The 23,408-nt window shown below is 42.9% G+C and overlaps 1 protein-coding gene and 1 pseudogene across 2 annotated transcripts in view; one reads left to right on the forward strand and one right to left on the reverse strand.

The window, feature by feature from the left end:
* Positions 1-20,148, reverse strand: part of LOC130297581 (uncharacterized) — a 438,873-nt pseudogene extending 418,725 nt beyond the window's left edge.
* Positions 20,149-20,217: 69 nt separating this feature from the next.
* Positions 20,218-23,408, forward strand: part of KCNJ2 (potassium inwardly rectifying channel subfamily J member 2) — a 28,623-nt gene continuing 25,432 nt past the window's right edge. For both annotated transcript variants that reach the window (XM_056550200.1, XM_056550201.1), the window contains exon 1: positions 20,218-20,490. The gene's annotated coding sequence lies outside the window, so the exon portion shown is untranslated. The remainder of the gene's footprint in view (positions 20,491-23,408) is intronic.

Raw genomic sequence — 23,408 nt, forward strand, 5'->3', positions numbered from 1 at the left:
ATGGAGTCACCAGTCATGTGAGAGTGCAGCGCTCTCTCTGCAGAGCGCATGCGCCGGAAGATTTTCCCCTGCTCTCCAGTCATGATTAAATCTTCTGGCGCATGTGCACTGCAGAAAGAGCACTGCGCTCACCTGACTAGAGTTGAAGCCTATGAGTACTTAGATAGCGGGGGCAGTATTAGGAGATAGCAGAGGGAGATAGAAGTGCCAGCTGGGGGGCCCCACCTCCAAAGTGCAACACTGAGTTTAGTGTGGGTGAACCTGGCTGACATATGTGATTTAACCCATTCCATAATAAAAGTCAGAATCACCCTCCTTTTCCCATCTAAAAAAAAAAAACTGTCAAAAAATTTATAAACGTATCGCTGCGTGCATAAATGTTCAAACTATAAATATATCATGCAAAAAAAATGCAAAGTCCAAAATAGTGTATTTTTTGTCACTTTTTATACCACAAATAAAAAGTGATCAAATAGTCCGATCAAAACAAAAATTATACTGATAAAAACTTCAGTTCACAGTGCAAAATATGAGCCCTCATACCGCCCCGTACGCAGAAAAATAAAAAAGTTATAGGGGTAAGAAGAAGACATTTTTAAACGTATAAATTTTCCTGCATGTAGTTATTTTTTCCAGAAGTCCGACAAAATCAAACCTATATAAGTAGGGGATCATTTTAACCGTATTCACCTACAGAATAAAGATAAGGTGTAATTTTTTACTGAGTAGAAACGGACGTCCCCAACCTTTACAAAATGGTGTTTTTTCTTCAATTTTGTCGCACAATGATTTTTTTTTTCGTTTCACCATAGATTTTTGTGTAAAATGACTGATGTCATTACAAAGTAGAATTGGTGGCGCAAAAAAAAAAAAAGCCATCATATAGATTTTTAGGTACAAAATTGAAAGGGTTATGATTTTTAAAAGGTAAGGAGGAAAAAACTAAAGCGGAAAAACGCTTGGTCCTCAAGGGGTTGAAGGAAAACTGTCAGCCTGTTCATCCACACTAAACCCAATACACTGGGTTATAGTGTGGGTGAACAGGAGTCCAACGAGGGGTCACTTACTTAAATATGTCCAGTATGTGAGATATGTCCTCTGCTAAATTCAGTGAATCGTATGCAGGGGGCGGGGCTTCGCCAGCTCAAATTACATATTCATTGTCTGGGACGCCACTTTTTTTTCCTCCTCACATTTATAAATATTGAGTTATATATATAGGAAAGAACCGAAATTTCGTCCGCCAAAAATTAATCGGCCAAAAATCGGCCTTTTGGGCTAAGGGAATTTCCTGACGATAATTTTGGAGGGTGTGGTCTAACATATGGGCGTGGCTTCCAACTTGTATAGACTCCTGTGTGAGGTGCAGAACTGCACACCGGCGCATCACTGTCTTCTCCCATGTGTCCCTGTGCTGTACAGTACATCGGGCAGTCGGCAGTACTACTCGGGGATGTGGAATTCTGCCGGGCAGGTGAATTTTTCAGGTCCTTAGTCCTGCTTCGGGCAAGCAGGGCTGGACCTGAAAGCACCAAACAAGCACGGTCGGCGCTCAGAGGGGTGTATGGAGCGGGCTCCTGACTCCTGCCCGCTCCATACTCTGCAGCCCCCAGCTGATTTCAGTAGCTGGGGCCACCATGCGGCGATCCTGATCGCCGCGGCTGGCTATTAACCCTTTAGATTGCCGCTGTCAAAGTCGTCTAAAGGGACATGTGAATGCTCCCTGGTGGGCTAGTGGGGTGGCTCTATCAATGGATTGCAGAGCACACAGATCAATGGAGTTCTATGGACCTCCATTGATCTGCATGAGGAATCTAATGATTCCTCCTAAAAGTTCCCTAAGGGATTAACCCCTTAAGGACACAGCCCATTTTCACCTCTAGGACGCAGCCCTTTTTTGCACATCTGACCACTGTCACTTTAAACATTAATAACTCTGGAATGCTTTTACTTATCAATCTGATTCCGAGATTTTTTTTTCGTGACATATTCTACTTTAACATAGTGGTAAATTTTTGTGGTAACTTGCATCCTTTCTTGGTGAAAAATCCCCAAATTTGATGAAAAAATTGAAAATTTTGCATTTTTCTAACTTTGAAGCTCTCTGTTTGTAAGGAAAATGGATATTCCAAATATTTTTTTTTTTTTGATTCACATATACAATATGTCTACTTTATGTTTGAATCATAAAATTGACGTGTTTTTACTTTTGGAAGACACCAGAGGGCTTCAAAGTTCAGCAGCAATTTTACAATTTTTCACAAAATTTTCAAACTCGCTATTTTTCATGGACCAGTTCAGGTTTGAAGTGGATTTGAAGGGTCTTCATATTAGAAATACCCCATAAATGACCCCATTACAAAAACTGCACCCCCCAAAGTATTCAAAATGACATTCAGTAAGTGTTTTAACCCTTTAGGTGTTTCACAGGAAAAGCAGCAAAGTGAAGGAGAAAATTCAAAATCTTCATTTTTTACACTTGCATGTTCTTGTAGACCCAATTTTTGAATTTTTACAAGGGGTAAAAGGATAACATTTATACTTGAGTTTGTAGCCCAATTTCTCTCGAGTAAGTACATACCTCATATGTCTATGTAAATTGTTCGGCGGGCGCAGTAGAGGGCTCAGAAGCGAAGGAGCGACAAGGGGATTTTGGAGAGTACGTTTTTCTGAAATGGTTTTTTGGGGGCATGTTGCATTTAGGAAGCCCCTATGGTGCCAAAACAGCAAAAAAAAAAAACATGGCATACCATTTTGGAAACTAGACCCCTTGAGGAACGTAACAAGGAATTAAGTGAGCCTTAATACCCCACAGGTGTTTCATGACTTTTGCATATGTAAAAAAAAAAAAAAAAAAAAATTTCACTAAAATGTGTGTTTCCCCACAAATTTCACATTTTTGCAAGGGTTAATAGCAGAAAATACCCCCCAAAATTTGTAACCCCATCTCTTCTGAGTATGGAGGTACCCCATAAGTTGACCTGAAGTGCATTACGGGCGAACTACAATGCTCAGAAGAGAAGGAGTCATATTTGGCTTTTTGAGTGCAAATTTTGCTTGGGGGGCATGTCGCATTTAGGAAGCCCCTATGGTGCCAGGACAGCAAAAAAAAAACGACATGGCATACCATTTTGGAAACTAGACTCCTTGAGGAAAGTAACAAGGGATAAAGTGAACCTTAATACCCCACAGGTGTTTCACGACTTTTGCATATGTAAAAAAAAAATTTTTTTCTTTACCAAAAATGCTTGGTTTAGCAAAAATTTCACATTTTTAAAAAAGGTAATAGCAGAAAATACCCCCCAAAATTTGAAGCCCAATTTCTCCCGATTCAGAAAACACCCAATATGGGGATGAAAGTGCTCTGCTGGCGCACTACAGGTCTCAGAAGAGAAGGAGTCACATTTGGCTTTTTGGAAGCAAATTTTGCTCTGGGGGCATGCCGCATTTAGGAAGCACCTATGGTGCCAGGACAGTAAAAAAAAAAACACATGGCATACCATTTTGGAAACTAGACCCCTTGGGGAACGTAACAAGGGGTAAAGTGAACCTTAATACCCCACAGGTGTTTCACGACTTTTGCATATGTAAAAAAAATATATATTTTTTTACACTAAAATGCTTGTTTTCCCCCAAATTTTACATTTTTACAAGGGATAATAGCAGAAAATACCCCCCAAAATTTGTAACCCCATCTCTTCTGAGTATGGAAATACCCCATAAGTGGACGTGAAGTGCACTGGGGGCGAACTACAATGCTCAGAAGAGAAGGAGCATCATTGAGCTTTTGGAGAGAGAATTTGGCCATGTGCATTTCCAAAGCCCCCCCGTGGTGCCAGAACAGTGGACCCCCCCACATTTGACCCCATTTTTAAAACGACACCCCTCACGGAAGGTAATAAGGGGTGCAGGGAGAATTTACACCCCACTGGCATTTGACGGATCTTTGGAACAGTGGGCTGTGCAAATTAAAAATTTTATTTTTTATTTTTCATAGACCCCTGTTTCAAAGATCTGTCGGACACCTGTGGGGTGTAAATGCTCACTGTACCCCTTATTACATTCCGTGAGGGGTGTAGTTTCCAAAATGGGGTCACATGTGGGTATTTATTGTTTTGCACTTATGTCAGAACCGCTGTAAAATCAGCCACCCCTGTGCAAATCACCAATTTAGACCTCAAATTTACATGGTGCACTCTCTCTTCTGAGCCTTGTTGTGCGTCCCCAGAACACTTTGCGCCCACATATGGGGTATCTCCGTCCTCAGGAGAAATTGCGTTACAAATTTTGGAGGCTTTTTTTCTTTTACCGCTTGTGAAATTTTAAAGTATGGGGCAACACCAGTATGTTAGTGTACAAAAATGTTTTTTTTTACACTAACATGCTGGTGTAGACCCCAACTTTACCTTTTCATAAGGGGTAAAAGGAGAAAAAGCCCCCCAAAATTTGTTAGGCAATTTCTCCCGAGTATGGCGATACCCCATATGTGGCCCTAAACTGTTGCCTTGAAATACGACAGGGCTCCAAAGTGAGAGCGCCATGCGCATTTGAGGCCTAAATTAGGGATTTGCATAGGGGTGGACATAGGGGTATTCTACACCAGTGATTCTCAAACAGGGTGCCTCCAGCTGTTGCTAAACTCCCAGCATGCTTGGACAGTCAATGGCTGTCCGGAAATGCTGGGAGTTTTTGTTTTGCAACAGCTGGAGGCTCCGTTTTGGAAACACTGCTGTAGGATACGTTTTTCATTTTTATTGGGGGGGAAGGGGGTGGTGGGGAGGGGTGCAGTGTACGTGTGTATATGTAGTGTTTTACTCTTTATTTTGTGTTAGCGTAGTGTAGTGTTTTTAGGTTACATTCACACTGACGGCGGATTACACGGAGTCTCCCGCTAGGAGTTTGAGCTGCGGCTGCTGCAGCTCAAACTTGAAGCAGGGAACTCACTGTAATCCGCCGCCAGTGTGAATGTAACCTGTACATTCACATGGGAGGGGGCAAAACTACAACTCCCAGCATGCACTGACAGAACGTGCATGCTGGGAGTTGTAGTTTTGCAACAGCTGGAGGCACACTGGTTGGAAAATACTTAGTTAGGTAATAGAACCTATTACCTAACTCGTAATTTCCCAACCAGTGTGCCTCCAGCTGTTGCAGAACTACAACTCTCAGCATGTACTGATTGCCAAAGGGAATGCTGGGAGATGTAGTCATGCAACAGCTGGAGGCACGCAAGTACAACTCCCAGCATGCCGAGACAGCCATTTGCTGTTCCTGAATGCTGGGAGTTGTAGTTTTGCAAGATTTAGAGGGGTTCAGGCTGGAGATCACTGACAGTGGTCTCTAAACTGTGGCCCTCCAGATGTTGCAAAACTACAAATCTCAGCATGCTAAGACAGCAAACTGCTGTCTGGGCATGCTGGGAGTTGTAGTTTTGTAATATCTGGAGGGCTACAGTTTAGAGACCACTGTCAGTGATCTCCAGCCTGAACCCCACTAAATCTTGCAAAACTACAACTCCCAGCATGCCAACACAGCAAACAGCTGTCAAGGCATGGTGGGAGTTGTAGTTTTGCAACATCTGGAGGGCGACAGTTTAGAGACCACTCTCTAAACTGTCGCCCTGCAGATGTTGCTAGGCAACAGACTCCTGGACACGCGGCGTCATACTCACCTCCACCGCCACCGTGATCACAGCCGCCGCCGCCGGGTAAGTGACCGCTGCCGCCACCGCCGCCGCTGCTACACGGTTCCCCCCGCTGTGCCCGGACACCGATGGGTGGGCATAGCGGGGGGAACCGAACTTTAAGCCCCCGCCCCCAGTCTGCTATTGGTCGGCCGCTCCGCCGATCAATACCAGGGATAGGAGGGGTGGCAACCCTGCCACCTCACTCCTATCTCTTCAAGGGGGATCGAGGGTGTCTTGGACACCCCCGATCCCCCTTATTTTATAGCGGCGCCGCCGTTGATGAGCAGGGGGAGAGCGCTCCCCCTGCAAACACCGTAGATGCCGTGATCAGAACTGATCACGGCATCTATGGGGTTAATGCTGCCGGGACCGGCGCGATCGCGGCCCCGGCAGCTGCGGTGGGACTCCGGCTGTGATTGACAGCTGAGTCCCACCCGCGATCTCCTGCGCTGCCCGCGGCAGAGCAGGAGATCGCTTGGAGGTATGCATACGTCCATTTGCGCGAACGTGTAATTCGCCTGGACGTATGCATACGTCCAATAGCGGGAAGGGGTTAATAAAGTGTTAAAAAAAAAATAATAAAAAAAAAAAAGATAATTTAATTAAAGGGGTACTCCGGTGCTTACACATCTTATCCCCAATCCAAAGGATAGGGGATAAGATGCCTGATCGCGGGAGTCCCGCCGCTGGGGACCCCCGGGATCTTGCACGTGGCACCCCGTTTGTAATCAGTCCCCGGAGCGTGTTCGCTTTGGGTCTGATTATCGGCGACCACAGGGCCCGCCCCGTGTGACGTCATGCTCCGCCCCTCAATGCAAGCCTACGGGAGGGGGCATGATAGCGTGATAAGAAAGTTATAGGGATCAGAAGAGAACATTTTAACCCCTTAAGGACCAGGGGTTTTTCCGTTTTTGCACTTTCATTTTTTAGTCCTTACCTTTAAAAATCAATTTAAATTTTGCACCTAAATATCCATATTATGGCTTATTTTTTGCGCCACGAAACGGGAAAAAAAACATTGTGCGACAAAATTGAAGAAAAAACACCATTTTGTAAGTTTTGGAAGCTTCCGTTTCTACGCAGTACATTTTTCGGTAAGAATTACACCTTATCTTTATTCTGTAGGTCCATACAATTAAAATGATACCCTAGTTATATAGGTTTGATTTTGTCGTACTTCTGGAAAAAAAATCATAACTACATGCAGAAAATTTATGTTTAAAATTGTCATCTTCTGACCCATATAACTTTTTTTACTTTTTTGCGCATGGGGCGGTATGAGGGCTAATTTATTGCGCTGTGATCTGAAGTTTTTAGCAGTACCATTTTTGTATTGATCTGACTTTTTGATCGCTTTTTATTCATTTGTTCATGATATAAAAAGTGACCAAAAATACGCTATTTTGGACTTTGGAATTCTCCAAAGTCATTGACCGTGCGGTTCAATTAAAAATATATTTTTATAATTTGCACATTTCTGCACGCAGCGATACCACGTCTTTATTTTTATTTACACTTTGTTTTTTTTATGGGAAAAGGGGGGGTGATTCAAACTTTTATTAGGGAAGGGGTAATATGATCTTTATTAACTTTTTTTCCACTTTTTCTTGCAATGTTATAGCCCTTATAGGGGGCTATAACACTGCACACACTGATCTTTTAGGATGATTTTAGGATGACACTGATTCTCATAGGAAACCACTGATCGATGATTCTGCCGCTTGACTGCTCATGCCTGGATCTCAGGCACTGAGCAGTCATTCGGCGATCGGACACCAGGAGGCAGGTAAGGGGACCCTCCTTGTGTCCTACAGCTGTTCGGGATGCCGCAATTTCACCGCAGCGGTCCTGAACAGCCCCCTGAGCTACCCGGCATTAGTTTCCTTTCACTTTATACGCAGCGATCAACTTTGAACGCCGCATCTAAAGGGTTAATAGCGCGCGGCACCGCGATCAGTGCCACACGCTATTAGCCACGGTTCCTGGCCGTTGTTAGAGGCCGCGCCCGACCCGCTATGATGTGGGAATGTGGATGTGTTATATAAAGGGAAAGGACCCAGGATGTACAGGTACGCCCTTGGTCCTTAACAGGTTAAGCAAACTGATTTTTTTTTTTTTTTTTATGATATAAGGGGCAGATTTATCAAAATGTGCTAAGGAAAAATGGAGTAGTTGCCCATAGCAACCACAGTTTTAATCAGATAGGTGTGTACCCCTACAGTGTGTCCTGGAGTCAATGTATGGCGAGTGGATGTGCTGTTGTTCCAAGCCTGGCCAGTACCTTCTATAGCCACCCAGTATGTGTTCCGGAATCCCCTTCAAGTACATCAGTTACTAAAAAATTCTAATAACATAATTTTACAAAAACTATATTGAAAAAGTGGGAGGGGCAATGCACTTTCGGTTTGCGGACAAGCACAGCCTAAATTTTCGGTTTTGGAAAAATTTTTTCCTTTTGGTGCATCCCTAGTTATATAAATAAACTAAATTTTCTTTTGTTTTTGATGGCAAAATTGGCAAGTTTGGCTCCAAAATAATGTTTTTCCCCCAATATTACGTTTTTTTTGCGTCAAAATTGCAGTTTGTCGCCAAATTGTAAATCACCGAAAATTCTGGCGGAAGCATCTGATGTAATATTCCATGACTACTAGTGCCCATATAAGTGATAACAGTATTAATAAAACATGTCCAGTGGTTTATGTGAGTGCAGTGACCATGAAAAAAAAAAAAAAAAGTATTTTCTTTTAATTAACATTTTCTAATATTAATTTATTTTCTTAAATAGTTGATTAACCTTTTAAGGATGCCCTGCATCCCGAGTCCTTAAGGACGTGGGGCGTATCATATGCCCGTGGGAATTCCGGTACCCGCCGCTAGCCGGTTGGGGACCGGACCGGAATGCCAGTTGAAATTATTCAGCAGGCATCCCGACACATCGCCGAGGGGGGTCCTGAGACCTCACCATGTCGGCGATCGCAGAAAATCGTATGTCAATTCAGACATGTGATTTTCTGCTATTCCGGGCTGATCGGGTCTCTGACCCGATCACCCGGAAAATAGGGATGATCAGAACTGTCAGGGACAGCCCTGATCATCCTGAGGGATAGGAACGAGGTCGCAGACTGCGATCTCCTCCTATCCCCTGTCATTGGTCAGAACTGATTCTGACCAATGGCAGGGCAGGACAGTGGGTTGCCATGGCAAGCCCCCGTTCTGCCCACCCCTGGATGTCGAGGGGATCGTGGGAAGAAGATGGAGGCCGGTACCTGGAGGAGAAGATGCCTGGGGACCCCGGATCGTCGCTGGAGACTGCTGGATCCTGGCTCAGGTAGGTAAACTACGGTGGGGGGGGGGGGGGGGGGAGAGTATGAAAGTGAAAGTAAAGTGATCTTTACTGTGGCAACCACTAGGAAGGCCAAACTGCAACTCCCAGCATGCCCAGACAGCCTTTCTGGGAGTTGTAGTTTTGCATTATCTGGAGGGTCACAGTTTGGAGACCACTGTTACAGTGGTGCCCAAACGGTAGCCCTCTAGATGTTGCCAAACTACAACTCTCAGCATGCCTAGACTGCCCAGGCATGCTGGGAGTTGTAGTTCTGTAACATCTGTCCCTTCAGATTTTGCTATTTTCATGAAATTTTTTTAAATTGCTGCTCTACTTTGAAGCCTTCTAATTTTTTCTAAAAGCAAAAATATGTCCATTTTATGATGCCAACATAAAGTGAACATATTATATTTGTGAATAAAAATAAAATTTATTTGTAATATCCATTTTCCTTACAAGTAGAGCGCTTCAAAGTTAGAAAAATGCAAAATTTTCATGAAATTTTGTGATTTTTCACCAAAAAAGGATTCAAGTAACGACAAAAATTTACCACCAAAATAAAGTAGAATATGTCATGAAAAAACAATATCAGAATATTCGGTAAAAGCATTTTCGAGTTATTAATTCGTAAAGCGACGGTGGTCAGAATTGCGAAAAAGGGCTCAGTCCTTAAGGTGAAAAAGGGCTGTGTCCTTAAGGGGTTAAATAACCCCTTTTTCCCAAGAAAACAAAAAAGCTACACCCATTTCTGTGATTTCTACGCTAGCAAAGAGCTGGTGTGAAATGTTTGATGTAATATGGACTCAAAATGGTATTCCGGGCAAAAACATCTTATCCCCAATTAAAAGGATATGGGAGAAGATGTCTGATCGCGGGGGGCCCGGTGCTGCAGACATGAGTGGAGGAGGCGTGTTGTGACGTCACATCCCCAGTCCCGGAGGTTTCCAAAACTGGAGACGCAGCCTGGCATAGAATGCGGGGGCTGCAGGGAGATCGCAGGGGTCCCAGCAGCGGGCCCCCCGCGATGAGACATCTTATCCCCTATTTATGCCCGGAATACCCCTTTAACATAAAATTCACATAACCACGCCCACTTTCGAAAAACTGTTGTGTCTAGTGTAAACCATGGATCATTCTTATGTAAAACATTTATCTGAATATCTGTTGTAAACGTCTTTATGCCAAAATGTTGGCACCAAACCCGAAATTTTTGACGTAAAGAGGTTTGAATATGACCCCAAAGTGTTAAAGGGAAAACCATAGATGCATCAACAAAAGGGAAAACCATAGAGGTATTCATACGGCTTCATTGAACTATCTGCATATAAAGGTGGAGTTAAGCAGCTGCTGATTTCCCTTTCCCCAATGAAAGAACATGCATTTGGCAAAGCAAAGCCAAGCCAAGTTTGTTACTGTAACTGTATGCCAAAAACATGCATGTCAACTAAACAAACTTTCTGGTGATATGCTGCCATTTAAGGGGATAAGTAGCTGATTAACAAGGGTCCGACCAGGACCTCTACTGATCACAACAGAGGTCCCATGTCCCCTGAGTGAATGGAGAGGCTGCGTGCATGCTCTGTTTTTGCTTCATTTTATGGGATTTTCACACATAGGCAAACACTGAACTTAGCTAAATTTGTAAATCCCATAGACAGTGAGCGGAGAGAGTGGTGAGACAAGCGTTCTTGTGATCAGTGGGGGTCCCAGCAGTTAGAACCCATCTGGATAGGTGGTACCCTCAAGATGGGAAATCTCTCCTGCTTGGGTATGTGTGCCACCATCATACTTACTTAGGCCAAGAAACGGAACCTCTTCCAGTCTGGGGTAACCAGATTTCATTGTTGCAAGGGCCTTTAGTGGACCCATCTGACCAACCTCTATAGGAATAGCTATAATCGTGATCTTCGTCATTAATGTTTATGCAGAATGTTACAGTAGAGAGCTACGAACTGTATTGCCTTTTTTCATTTACTGGAAGCCTAACCAGTCTGTGCTTCTATTTGTAAAATGCTATTTCTGCAGCATGATAATTGTTCCCAGTCACAAACCGGTTCTTCTGTGGCAATGTCTAAAAACAGTAACAGCCAAATCAATAAAAAGCTGTCAAAACAAGGTCTAAGTAGATGACAATAGTGTTCTGTGGTGTTTAAACACAGTATTACATAAGACCGCTCAATAATGATTATCTGGTACATCGCACACTACATCCGGAAACCCTGGCTGGATACATATGTATTATTTACATATAGACAGAGTGGGGTCTATAGCGTAATCTATGAATAGTATTTAAGAGATTTGAGGCTAAGTAACACTAAATACATATGTAACAGAATTGCTGCAAATTTACACAGTTAGGCAAGGTTTACACTGAGAATCTCTGGCCGGAAAATTTACGGCCGGACCACACAGACATTGCCGTCCCCATAGACAGCAATGTCTGCGGCGCAGATTCCACCAGATCAATGAGCTGGTTCAATGTTCTGGTGGAATTTTTGGACTGGAATTTTCTGACAGAAATGTAATATTACCACCTCCTGATTCTGGTGAACTTACAAAATTATTGCACACATTTTTCCCTGTGAATGACTCAAATTACGTTTTACCACAATTAAACAAATCTTGGTAAAACACCACATTTTTGGCATGGGATCAACAAAGGATTTGTAAAAATTGGTTATCTGATAGGCTGTTTGAAAATGCAGAGGCAAATCCAAAATTAAAGGGGTACTCCGGTGGAAAACATTTATTTAATTTTTTTATTTTTTTTTATCAACTTGTGACAGAAAGTTAAACAGATTTGTAAATTACTTCTATTAATAAATCTTAATCCTTCCAGTACTTATTAGCTGCTAAATACAGAGCAAATTCTTTTATTTTTGGAACACAGTGCTCTCTGCTGACATCTCTGTCCATTTTAGAAACTGACCAGAGCAGCATGCATTTGCTATGGGGATTTTCTCCTACTCTGGAGAGTTCCTAAAATGGACAGAGATGTCAGCAGAGAGCTCTGTGTTCCAAAAAGAAAATAATTTCTTCTCTAGCATTCAGCAGCTAATAAGTACTGGAAGGATTACGTTTTTATATAATAGAAATAATTTAAAAAAAAATAATTTACAAATCTGTTTAACTTTCTGGCCCCAGTTGATTTAAAAAAAAAAAAAGTATTCCACCGGAGTACCCCTTTAAGAACGATTCAGGGATTTCTATGTGGAAACAGGTAAGGGTGTGTTCACTCCGCATGATTGCTGTCTGTTTAGAGCATGCATTTTAAAGGGAAAAAAATACGTATTTGTTAAAATAAGCCATACAGTATAATCTATTTCCCAATAACATACTGGTACATTATGAAGAAAAAAAATGTATAATTGTTTTTTCATACACAACAGCATAGCTGACTATGATTTTGCATACAGCAAATTTAACCATACTATAATGGAAACAGTGAAACAGACAAAAACACAATGTGAACCCAACCAAAACCGATCAGCAGAACAGATCGTTCTCTTTATTGTCACAATACTTTGCTACAAATAATATGTGCAGGTAAGTGATAACAGAAAGTATAGCCATATTTACTGTAACCTTTGTACTAAATTCTCAAACTGATAACCAAGTGACAATTCTGGGAGAAGTTAACATGAAGGCATGTACTACACATTGGAGAACATTCAGTATCTACTGCAGGCTATTCTGGATGGAATTTGCTGTATGTAGCGTTAAATGGCGTTTAACATAGGGGTGTATGCGGTCCTGTCACATATTTGTTACCTGTTTTTCCGTATGACATCAACTTCATAAACCACATGTAAAAGCCACAATCGTAGTTAATAGAAACTGTAGAGCCAGACTGTGTCCACATGGAACCACAGTGCTCTGGAGACATGGCTTCCCTTTTACCCCCTACTATATAGGAGATACTAGCTGAGTACCCGGCGTTGCCCGGTTTTTCCTTCCTAATGCTTGTTGGGGAGGAAAATCAACAAAGGAGGAAGCTTTTGACTTCATATCCCATCCCCATATATTGTTGTCATATCCCGTCCTCCTATCCCGACCTCCTACCCCGACCTCCTATCCAAAATTGTAATATGTATACCAGGTATTGAAATATCTCCAGTCGTTTGGAAGTTACATGAGAACATACATTTCCCATTGATTTGCATGGAAATTTAAACAAAAACCCCACCCCTCACAAATGGGGGAAGTTAAGAGTTAAATTAACTATCCTATATTTTAAGTGGACATATAAGTAACATGTGACCAAGTATTATCGAAATAGCTCCAGCAGTTTGGAAGTTATGAAGTAACATATATTTCCCATAGACTTGTATGGGACTTTAAACAAAAACCCTGCCCCTGGCAAATGGGGGTGAGTAAGGGTTAAATCACCTATCCTATGTTTGTTGGTGACATATAAGTAACATGTGTGCCAAGTTTTATCTCTAGCCGTTTGGACGTGATGCTGGAACATACACACACACACACACACATATATATATATACACACACACATACACACACGTTGAGGTATATATAGATACTAGCTGAGTACCCGGCGTTGCCCGGTTTTTCCTTCCTAATCCATGTTGGGGAGGAAAATAAACAAAGGAGGAAGCTTTTGACTTCTTATCCAATCTTCATATATTGTTGGCATATCCCAACCCCACATCCCGACCTCCTATCTCGACCTCCTATCCCGACCTCCTGTCCCGACCTCCTATACTGTCATCATATCCCGTCCTCCTATCTCAACCTCCTATCCCGTCCTCCTATTCCGACCTCCTAACTCGACCTCCTATCCCATAATCCTTTCCCGTCCTCCTATCTCGACCTCCTATCCCGTCCTCCTATCTCGACCTCCTATCCCATCCTCCTATCCCATCCTCCTATCTCGACCTCCTATCCAGACCTCCTATCCCATCCTCCTATCCAGACCTCCTTTCCCGTCCTCCTATCTCGACCTCTTATCCCGACCTCCTATCCTGACCTCCTATGCAGACCTCCTATCCCGTCCTCCTATCTCGACCTCCTATTCCGACCTCCTATCCCGTCCTCATATCCCAACCCGTAATAAGTGTACCAGGTATTGAAATATCTCCAGCCGTACGGAAGTTATGTGGGAACATACATTTCCCATTGATTTGCATGGGACTTTAAACAAAAACCCTGACCCTCACAAATGGGGGTAGTTAAGGGTTAAATTAACCAGGGATGTGGAAATCCTATCGCCCGACGCCCGGGACAATTAGTTTTGGGCGCCGGGCAGGTGAATTTTTTATAGATTTAGCCCTGTATCGGGCAAGCAGGGACAGGTGTGAGGTGCAGGAGCTGATACAAGTCTCCACCTCACACCGGCGCTCAGGGTGTATGGAGGGGGCAGTGGCGGCCCCCAGCTGATTTCAGTAGCCGGGGGCCGCTGCTCAGAGCCCCCCAGCCGGTGTGAGGGGATCTCAGGAGCGAGGGCAGATGATTAAGCCACACACCCTCACCCCCCCTCCCGGAGGATGGAGAGCGCAGCTCTGCATAATACAAGACGAAAGGGGGAGAATGAGGATGTCCACAGCTCCTCCCTCCCCCACACACAGCCTCTCCCTCCCCACTGCTCTGTTTACACAGGACCTACTTTATCACGGGAAGGTTTCAAGTATTCACGGGGGAAAATACAGAGCGGGGAGAGGACGTGTGCGAGGAGACTGCACTGCACGGGCTGGGGATTTCACCTCACACCGGCTCAGGTGAGGAGGCCGAGCATGCAGGCAGCGGGAAGGGTGGTTGTATATGTATGTAATGTATAATTAGGGGGGGTGTATCAGTGGCGGGTGTATGTATGAGGTGTGCATATGTATGATGTCTGTGTATATATGATGTGTGTATGATGTGTGCATATGTATGGTGTATGTGTCAGGTGTATATATGAAGTGTATATGTGTATGGTGTCCGTGTATGTGTGATGTGTGTATGATGTGGGGTGTATCAGCGGTGGGTGTATGTATAATGTGTGCATATGTATGGTGTATGTGTTGTGTATATATGATGTCTGTATGGTGTCTGTGTATGTGTGATGTGTGTATGTAATGTATAATGTGGGGGGGAGGAAGCAGCGGCGGGTTTATGTATGATGTGTGCATATGTATGGTGTATATTTATGGTGTGAGTGTATGTGTATATATGATGTGTGTATATGTGTGATGTGTGTATGTAATGTATGATGTGGGGGGGGGGAAGAGGCGGCGGGTGTATGTATGATGTGTCTGTATGATGTATGTAATGTATGCTATAGGGGGCAGTGGCCCAGTGTGTGTGTATATGTGTATGTATGATGTATGTATGTAATGTATAATATAGGGGGCAGTGGCCGGTATATGTATATGTATATGTGTATGTATGATGTGTGTATGCATGTATGTTTTGTACAGGGGCGGACTGAAAAGTGCTGCTGCCAGTTGTGCTATCTAATTTTATTTACTTTTTGTGGCTTCTGGCCACCCACACTAAATTGCACCACCAGAATCCCACCCTTCATACTCACCCGCCGACCAAGATCCCCACGGATGCACGCAAACCCCCGAACCAAAACTACAACTCCCAGCATGTTGCACCGTAATCTAAACTGTAAAACTATAAAGTGTAACATGTTGGGAGTTGTAGTTTTGGTTCGGGTCAGCTGCAGAGCCATAGGCTGCATCAGGGCATGCTGGGTGTTGTAGTTACTAACTGTAATTCCCAGTATTCCTTGACACATCCTATGGCTCTACCGCTGACACGAACCAAAACTACAACTCCCAGCATGTTACACAATAACCTTAACTGTACTACTATACAGTGCAACATGCTGCAACACCCACACAGCCATAGGCTGCATCAGGGCATGCTGGGAGTTGTAGTTATCTAGTAACTAAATGCAACTTCCAGCATTTTCTGACACATAATTAGAGTAAATAAAATGCACCACAAACTGGAGAAGCAGAACCCCCCCAGTAACACAGCGTTGTTCAGTGGTTTCCAATCAAAAGACTCCATTTATGTGATTAAAATATTTTAAGAAGTCCGTATATATGTGAATAAGCCCCTTTCCTAATAAAAGTTCAGATAAAAACTACAGATCATGTCACACAAGATTACCCTCATCCCTGTATATGGAAAAATTGGAGTTATAGGGGTCAGATGGGGGGGGGGGGGGGGCTTGCCTCGGGTGTAAAAGAAGCTAGCTACAGCTCTCCCGCCGCTAATAGCCTGGCATGCTGCGATCACCGTGGCCGCTATTAAACCATTAGATCACCGCAAATTTGGCGGCCAAATAGCTTGGACCGTCCCACCACGGTAAGGTGACCTCATTTTGGGACGGACCCTACACTATGAATATGCCTCTGTGTGAACAGTTCAACAGGCATTGCCATTGCAATGCCTGTTGAACTGTTCACACAGAGGCATAGTCATAGCGTAGGGTCCGTTCCCAAAATGAGGTCACCTTACCGTGGTGGGACGGTCCAAGCTATTTGGCCGCCAAATTTGCAAGCTAAGTACCTCACTGTTTCATAATTTCATATTTTCATTTGTTGCACTACAGCTGTATAGCTTTTCATGTTTTATCTATATACTCATGTTTCATCTATATACTCATGTTTTATCTATATCTTTGGGCTAGCAGTGTGCTGCTGTATTCTCCTGTTGCTGTATATTTAGCCCAGCAGCCTGCACCTGTAAGCAAGGTCCATATAATAGTTTTGAATCAATAGTGCTTGCCAACTTATTCTTTGGTTGTATATTATATATATATATATATATATATATATATATATATATTTGCATGACATCCGCCTGATTCCCTGACCCCAGATCAGAAGGATAAACCACAAATCTTCCCTATAATACTCTGCTAGTAACAAAGCCCTCAACAGTGACTCCCCCCCATATGGACCCCCTTATACAATTAACTCCTCAAACATAGTGACCAACCCCCCCATACACCCACATACAGGAAGAATCTCCTCATATACGGTGAACTCTGCTCATATATAGTAAATCTCATATACACTGAGCTCCCCTTATACACAGTGAATCTCCTCATATATATATATATATATATATATATGGTGAATCTCCTCATATACAGTGAATCTCCTCATATATATGGTGAATCTCCTCATATATATATATGGTGAATCTCCTCATATATATACGGTGAATCTCCTCATATATATGGTGAATCTCCTCATATATATGGTGAATCTCCTCATATATATATGGTGAATCTCCTCATATACGGTGAATCTCCTCATATACGGTGAATCTCCTCATATTTATGGTGAATCTCCTCATATACGGTTAATCTCCTCATATATATGGTGAATCTCCTCATATATATACGGTGAATCTCCTCATATACAGTGAATCTCCTCATATATATGGTCAATCTCCTCATATATAAATATGGTGAATCTCCTCATATATACGGTGAATCTCCTCATATATATGGTGAATCTCCTCATATATATATGGTGAATCTCCTCATATACGGTGAATCTCCTCATATATATGGTGAATCTCCTCATATACGGTGAATCTCCTCATATATATATGGTGAATCTCCTCATATATACGGATATATATATATATATATATATATGGTGAATCTCCTCATATATACGTGAATCTCCTCATATATATATGGTGAATCTCCTCATATACGGTGAATTTCCTCATATATATATGGTGAATCTCCTCATATACGGTGAATCTCCTCAATCACGGTGAATCTCCTCATATTTATGGTGAATCTCCTCATATTTATGGTGAATTTCCTCATATTTATGGTGAATCTCCTCATATACGGTGAATCTCCTCATATATATGGTGAATCTCCTCATATATATGGTGAATCTCATATATGGTGAATCTCCTCATATTTATGGTGAATCTCCTCATATTTTTGGTTGATCTCCTATTTATGGTGAATCTTCTCATATTTATGGTGAATCTCCTCATATCTATGGTGAATCTCCTCATATATGGTGAATCTCCTCATATACGGTGAATCTCCTCATATACGGTGAATCTCCTCATATTTATGGTGAATCTCCTCATATTTATGGTGAATCTACTCATATTTATGGTGAATCTCCTATTATACGGTGAATCTCCTCATATATATGGTGAATCTTCTCATATATATATATGGTGAATCTCCTCATATATATATGGTGAATCTCCTCATATACCGTATATGGTGAATCTCCTCATATTTATGGTGAATCTCCTCATATTTATGGTGAATCTCCTCATATTTACGGTGAATCTCCTCATATTTACGGTGAATCTCCTCATATTTATGGGGAATCTCCTCATACTTATGGTGAATCTCCTCATATACTGTGAATCTCCTCATATACTGTGAATCTCCTCATATTTATGGCGATTCTCCTCATATATATGGTGAATCTCCTCATATACGGTGAATCTCCTCATATATATGGTGAATCTCATATTTATGGTGAATCTCCTCATATTTTTGGTGAATCTCCTCATATTTTTGGTGAATCTCCTCATATTTATGGTGAATCTCCTCATATTTATGGTGAATCTCCTCATATTTACGGCGAATTTCCTCATATTTATGGTAAATCTCCTGATATATATGGTGAATCTCCTCATATATATATGGTGAATCTCCTCATATATATGGTGAATCTCATATACGGTGAATCTCCTCATATTTATGGTGAATCTCCTCATATTTATGGTGAATCTCCTCATATTTATGATGAATCTCCTCATATTTATGATGAATCTCCTCATATTTATGGTGAATCTCCTCATATATATATGGTGAATCTCCTCATATATACGGTGAATCTCCTCATATATATGGTGAATCTCCTCATATTTACGGCGAATCTCCTCATATTTATGGTGAATCTCCTCATATTTATGGCAAATCTCCTCATATATACGGTGAATCTCCTCATATTTATGGTGAATCTCCTCATATATATGGTGAATCTCCTCATATTTATGGTGAATCTCCTCATATACTGTGAATCTCATATTTATGGCGATTCTCCTCATATATATGGTGAATCTCCTCATATTTATGGTGAATCTCCTCATATATATATATGGTGAATCTCCTCATATGTATATGGTGAATCTCCTCATATTTATGGTGAATCTCCTCATATTTATGGCAAATCTCCTCATATATATGGTGAATCTCCTCATATTTATGGCGATTATCCTCATATAAATGGTGAATCTCCTCATATATATATATGGTGAATCTCCTCATATTTATTGGAAATCTCCTCATATATATGGTGAATCTCCTCATATTTATGGTGAGTCTCCTCATATTTATGGCGATTATCCTCATATATATGGTGAATCTCCTCATATTTATGGTGAATCTCCTCATATTTATGGTGAATCTCCTCATATACTGTGAATCTCCTCATATACTGTGAATCTCCTCATATTTATGGCGATTCTCCTCATATATATGGTGAATCTCCTCATATTTATGGTGAATCTCCTCATATTTATGGCGATTCTCCTCATATATATGGTGAATGTCCTCATATATATGGTGAATCTCCTCATATAAATGGTGAATCTCCTCATATATACAATGGATCTCCTCATATATGGTGAATCCCCTCATATTAAGTAAATCTCATATATCTAATCACCCCACATACGGGCTCCCCTTAGATACAGTGTATCTCCTCACATATAAAGTAAGTCTCATATATATATCTAATCACCCCACATACATTAAGCTCTCCTCATAAACAGTGAATCCCCTCATATATAGTGAGCATCCCCCATTTCCAGTGAACTACCCTGAAACCCCAATATACAGTAAACATCCTTCATATACAGTGGATCTCCTCGTACAGTATATTGAATTCCCTCACACACAGTGAATCCCCTCAGGTCTCCATTCTGCCTAGAATAAATGTGTCACATACAGTCTCCATTCCTCTCCCGTTCAGCACTCACCGGCCCCTCACAGAACGGTCTCCATCTTCAGTTACATCTCTTCCCGCCTCCAGCTCGCCACACAACCAGCAGGCCCCGCCTCCAGCTCGCCACACAACCAGCAGGCCCCGCCTCCAGCTCGCCACACAACCAGCAGGCCCCGCCTCCAGCTCGCCACACAACCAACAGGCCCCGCCTCCAGCTCGCCACACAACCAGCAGGCCCCGCCTCCAGCTTGTCACACAACCAACAGGCCCCGCCTCCAGCTCGCCACACAACCAGCAGGCCCCGCCTCCTCCTCGTTCGCGCTCTCCGCACAGGCGGGGTCCTCAGTGGGGCTGTCCTATGATCTGCCTGCAGGCTGTGTACAGAGAAGAGGGCGAGGCCTGGCGTGTCTGCGATCCTCAGTGTACCCTTATTCCCTCTATGGCTACAGTCCCCACTGTCCCCGCTCAGTGATTCACACCTGTTACGCGACGCACGTGGGCAGAAGTATCCTATGGTAGGTCCTCTTGGATGTTTCTCAAGCTCGTAACTCTGGGCATGCTGGACATTGTAGTTCTACAACAGTTGTAAAGGCTTGGTTTGGGCAACAGTGTTCTAATTCCCTGGGTGCGATCAGGACGTGCTGTAAGTTTGAGAGCCTCAGGTTCGGGATCACTGCTTTCAAACAGATGGGAGCTGTCCAAGCATGCTGGGAGTTGTAGTTTTGGCAAAAGATAGCACTTAGATGGAGGACACTTATGTAGGCCATTGTTTCCCAACCAGTGTGCCTCCAGATGTTGCAAATCTACAACTCCCAGCATGCCTGGACAGTCTTTTGCTGTCTGCGCATGCTGGGAGTTGTAAAGAAGAGCCCTGCTTGGGAAACACTGCTGTAGACTAACTACAGGCTGTCAGGTTATGATGGGAATTGTAGTTAGGGGAACACTGGTTTAGATCAACTGACCTAATATTTTTTAACCCTTCACTGACTAAGGCCCCTTTCACACTATAAAAACACTTCCGTTATGAACGCCCGTTAGGAAATCGGCAGTTATACGGCTGCTACAAAATCACTAACTGCCGTTAGAAAATCCCATTATATTCTATGGGATTTTTCTAATAGCCGTTTTAACCCATTATTAATAACGGACGTTATTTTGTGACGGGCGATAGTAACAGGAGAATTAGTGCATGCACTATTTCTCCAGTTCATTCGCCCGTCACAAAATGGGCGCTCCCCAGCAGGCGCAATGTTACTGAACGTCGAGAGCTGTGCCTCGCTATGCACCACACACACTTTCTGAGTTTGGTCTTCTGCCAGGCCTGGAGGAGACCAAACTAACTGTTTGACTTGTGCAGGGAACAGAACAGAACCACCTAGTGGCTGTTTTTTTAATCACATTAAAACCATATAAAGGTTGAAAATGATAACAGCAAGTAAATAGCAAAGTGTCTTATAATTACATAAGGAACAATATATTAAAAGTTTAGTTTGGTGACCGGTACTCTTTAATTCAACAGTCAAAGTTCATGCAGAATCTGCATGCATTCCATACTATTTTGGCAGAAATCATTGGGATTCCGCAGCCGAAGCCCGGAAAAATATAAGACCAGGCTTATATTTTTCTGGACATCGGAAATCAGGATTTCTGCATTAATAATTCCACAGCATAAAATCTACTGTGTCAATGACCTTGCGCAATCCCACTAAAGTTAATGAGCAATACATTTTGGCGGAATTCCGCACAGAAAATTAATGCGGAATTCCTCACAGAAATTTGGAATGTGGCCTTAAATCATATAGAAAACATAGCTTTCTTCCAAAAGCAGCATCACTCCTGCCCACGGGTTGTGCCCTGTATTGCAAATCAGCCTCTTTTACTTGTTTTTGAATGAAAATGACACAAAAATCCGAGATCCATTGTTTAGTGCTGGCTGAAGCTGCAGTCAGCAAGCAGCCTCTACAGTGCAAATGTGGTATTACATGGTTCCCACTCAGATCGGCGGGCAAGCAGGTAATTCACACTCATTAAGCTGCTGCACTATCCGCTGCACTATCCTCTGAGGATCTCAAATATAACACCTACTTCACGCTATGTGTTCACGCTATGAAACGTCTGCACGGAAAATCTCTGTAGACGGCTATACATTCCGTGTAGAGTCCGCAGAAAGAATGAAAAGGTTCATTCTTTCTGCGGACATGGAAAATAGAATTTCCATGCCAGAAACATATGGCACATAAATTGCACCGTGTGCACAGGGCAGCAGAATCCTGTTGAATTCAATGGGACTCTGCTGCTCTGGAATCTCCAGCAGAATTCCAGAGCGAAATTCCGCACAGAAGGAAAGGGTTTGTCCTAATCCACAATTGCTGTTACTAGTGCACAATGAAAAGTCCTGCAACGTCCTAATATATTTAGCGTTTTAGTTATGCACCATCTCTGCTTGCAATCAGTGAATGAAACAAGTCCAGTATACAGCCAGAGCTGAGAGTTTGCTACAGTTGCATCCAGTCTATGCGATCTTCTATGATTCTACTACAATGTATGAGTGCAGGTAAAATGTATCACTATACAGAGGATAAAATTGGTGCCAATTCTGCCATAGGCTGCATTCACATCTCGTTTTGTACATACGGGCTGGGGGAGGGGCAAACCGGGACCTCCCGTACCCCAGCCGGATCAGCCCGTGACTCCATGTACTTTAATGAGCCGACCGGAGTCAAACGGTGACTCCGGTGAGCTCAGTTTTGACCCGTATGCGGTTTCCTAACCAGACCTAAAACCGTAGTATACTACTGTTTTAGGTCCGGTCCAAAACCGCATACGGGTCAAAACTGAGCCGACCGGAGTCACCGTTTGACTCCGGTCGGCTCATTAAAGTACATGGAGTCACGGGCTGATCCGGCTGGGGTACGGGAGCGCCCGGTTTGCCCCTCCCCCAGCCGGATCCGGCGCCCGTATGTACAAAACGAGATGTGAATGCAGACTTAACCAGTGTTGGGTGTGTAGGGACTTCTCATGAGGGTGTCTTGTAACAACAGAGACTTCTTGTCCCTTTGCGATCTGTACCGCCAGTGCTGATCATGTAACAGTCTTAGCGATTTCATTACATGAAAAGCTTTTACAAATATGTGGTGGCTCGAAATCCAATAATTTACTCACCTGCAAATCCATAAAACCCCCTCCGTGTACCGTGACCCATATACTGGAGTGTAAGTGGGTCACACTGAGCAGCTGCATAGACCTTCCCTAGACCGCTGCTCTCTGACATGTTTCTATGGAAGCTCGGAGAAAGGAGGCAGTGTGAACATCTGTTTCTGGGAAAGCTGGGTGACAACCAATATGGCTGCTGTTGCTGCTCCCACCTTGCTTTTTCAGACTCCTAAAGAGCTAACATGCCTGGTTATTCTAAGTAGATGAGGAGTGTGACTTC

Source organism: Hyla sarda, chromosome 13 (assembly GCF_029499605.1).
Source record: "Hyla sarda isolate aHylSar1 chromosome 13, aHylSar1.hap1, whole genome shotgun sequence".
NCBI classification, from domain to species: domain Eukaryota; kingdom Metazoa; phylum Chordata; class Amphibia; order Anura; family Hylidae; genus Hyla; species Hyla sarda.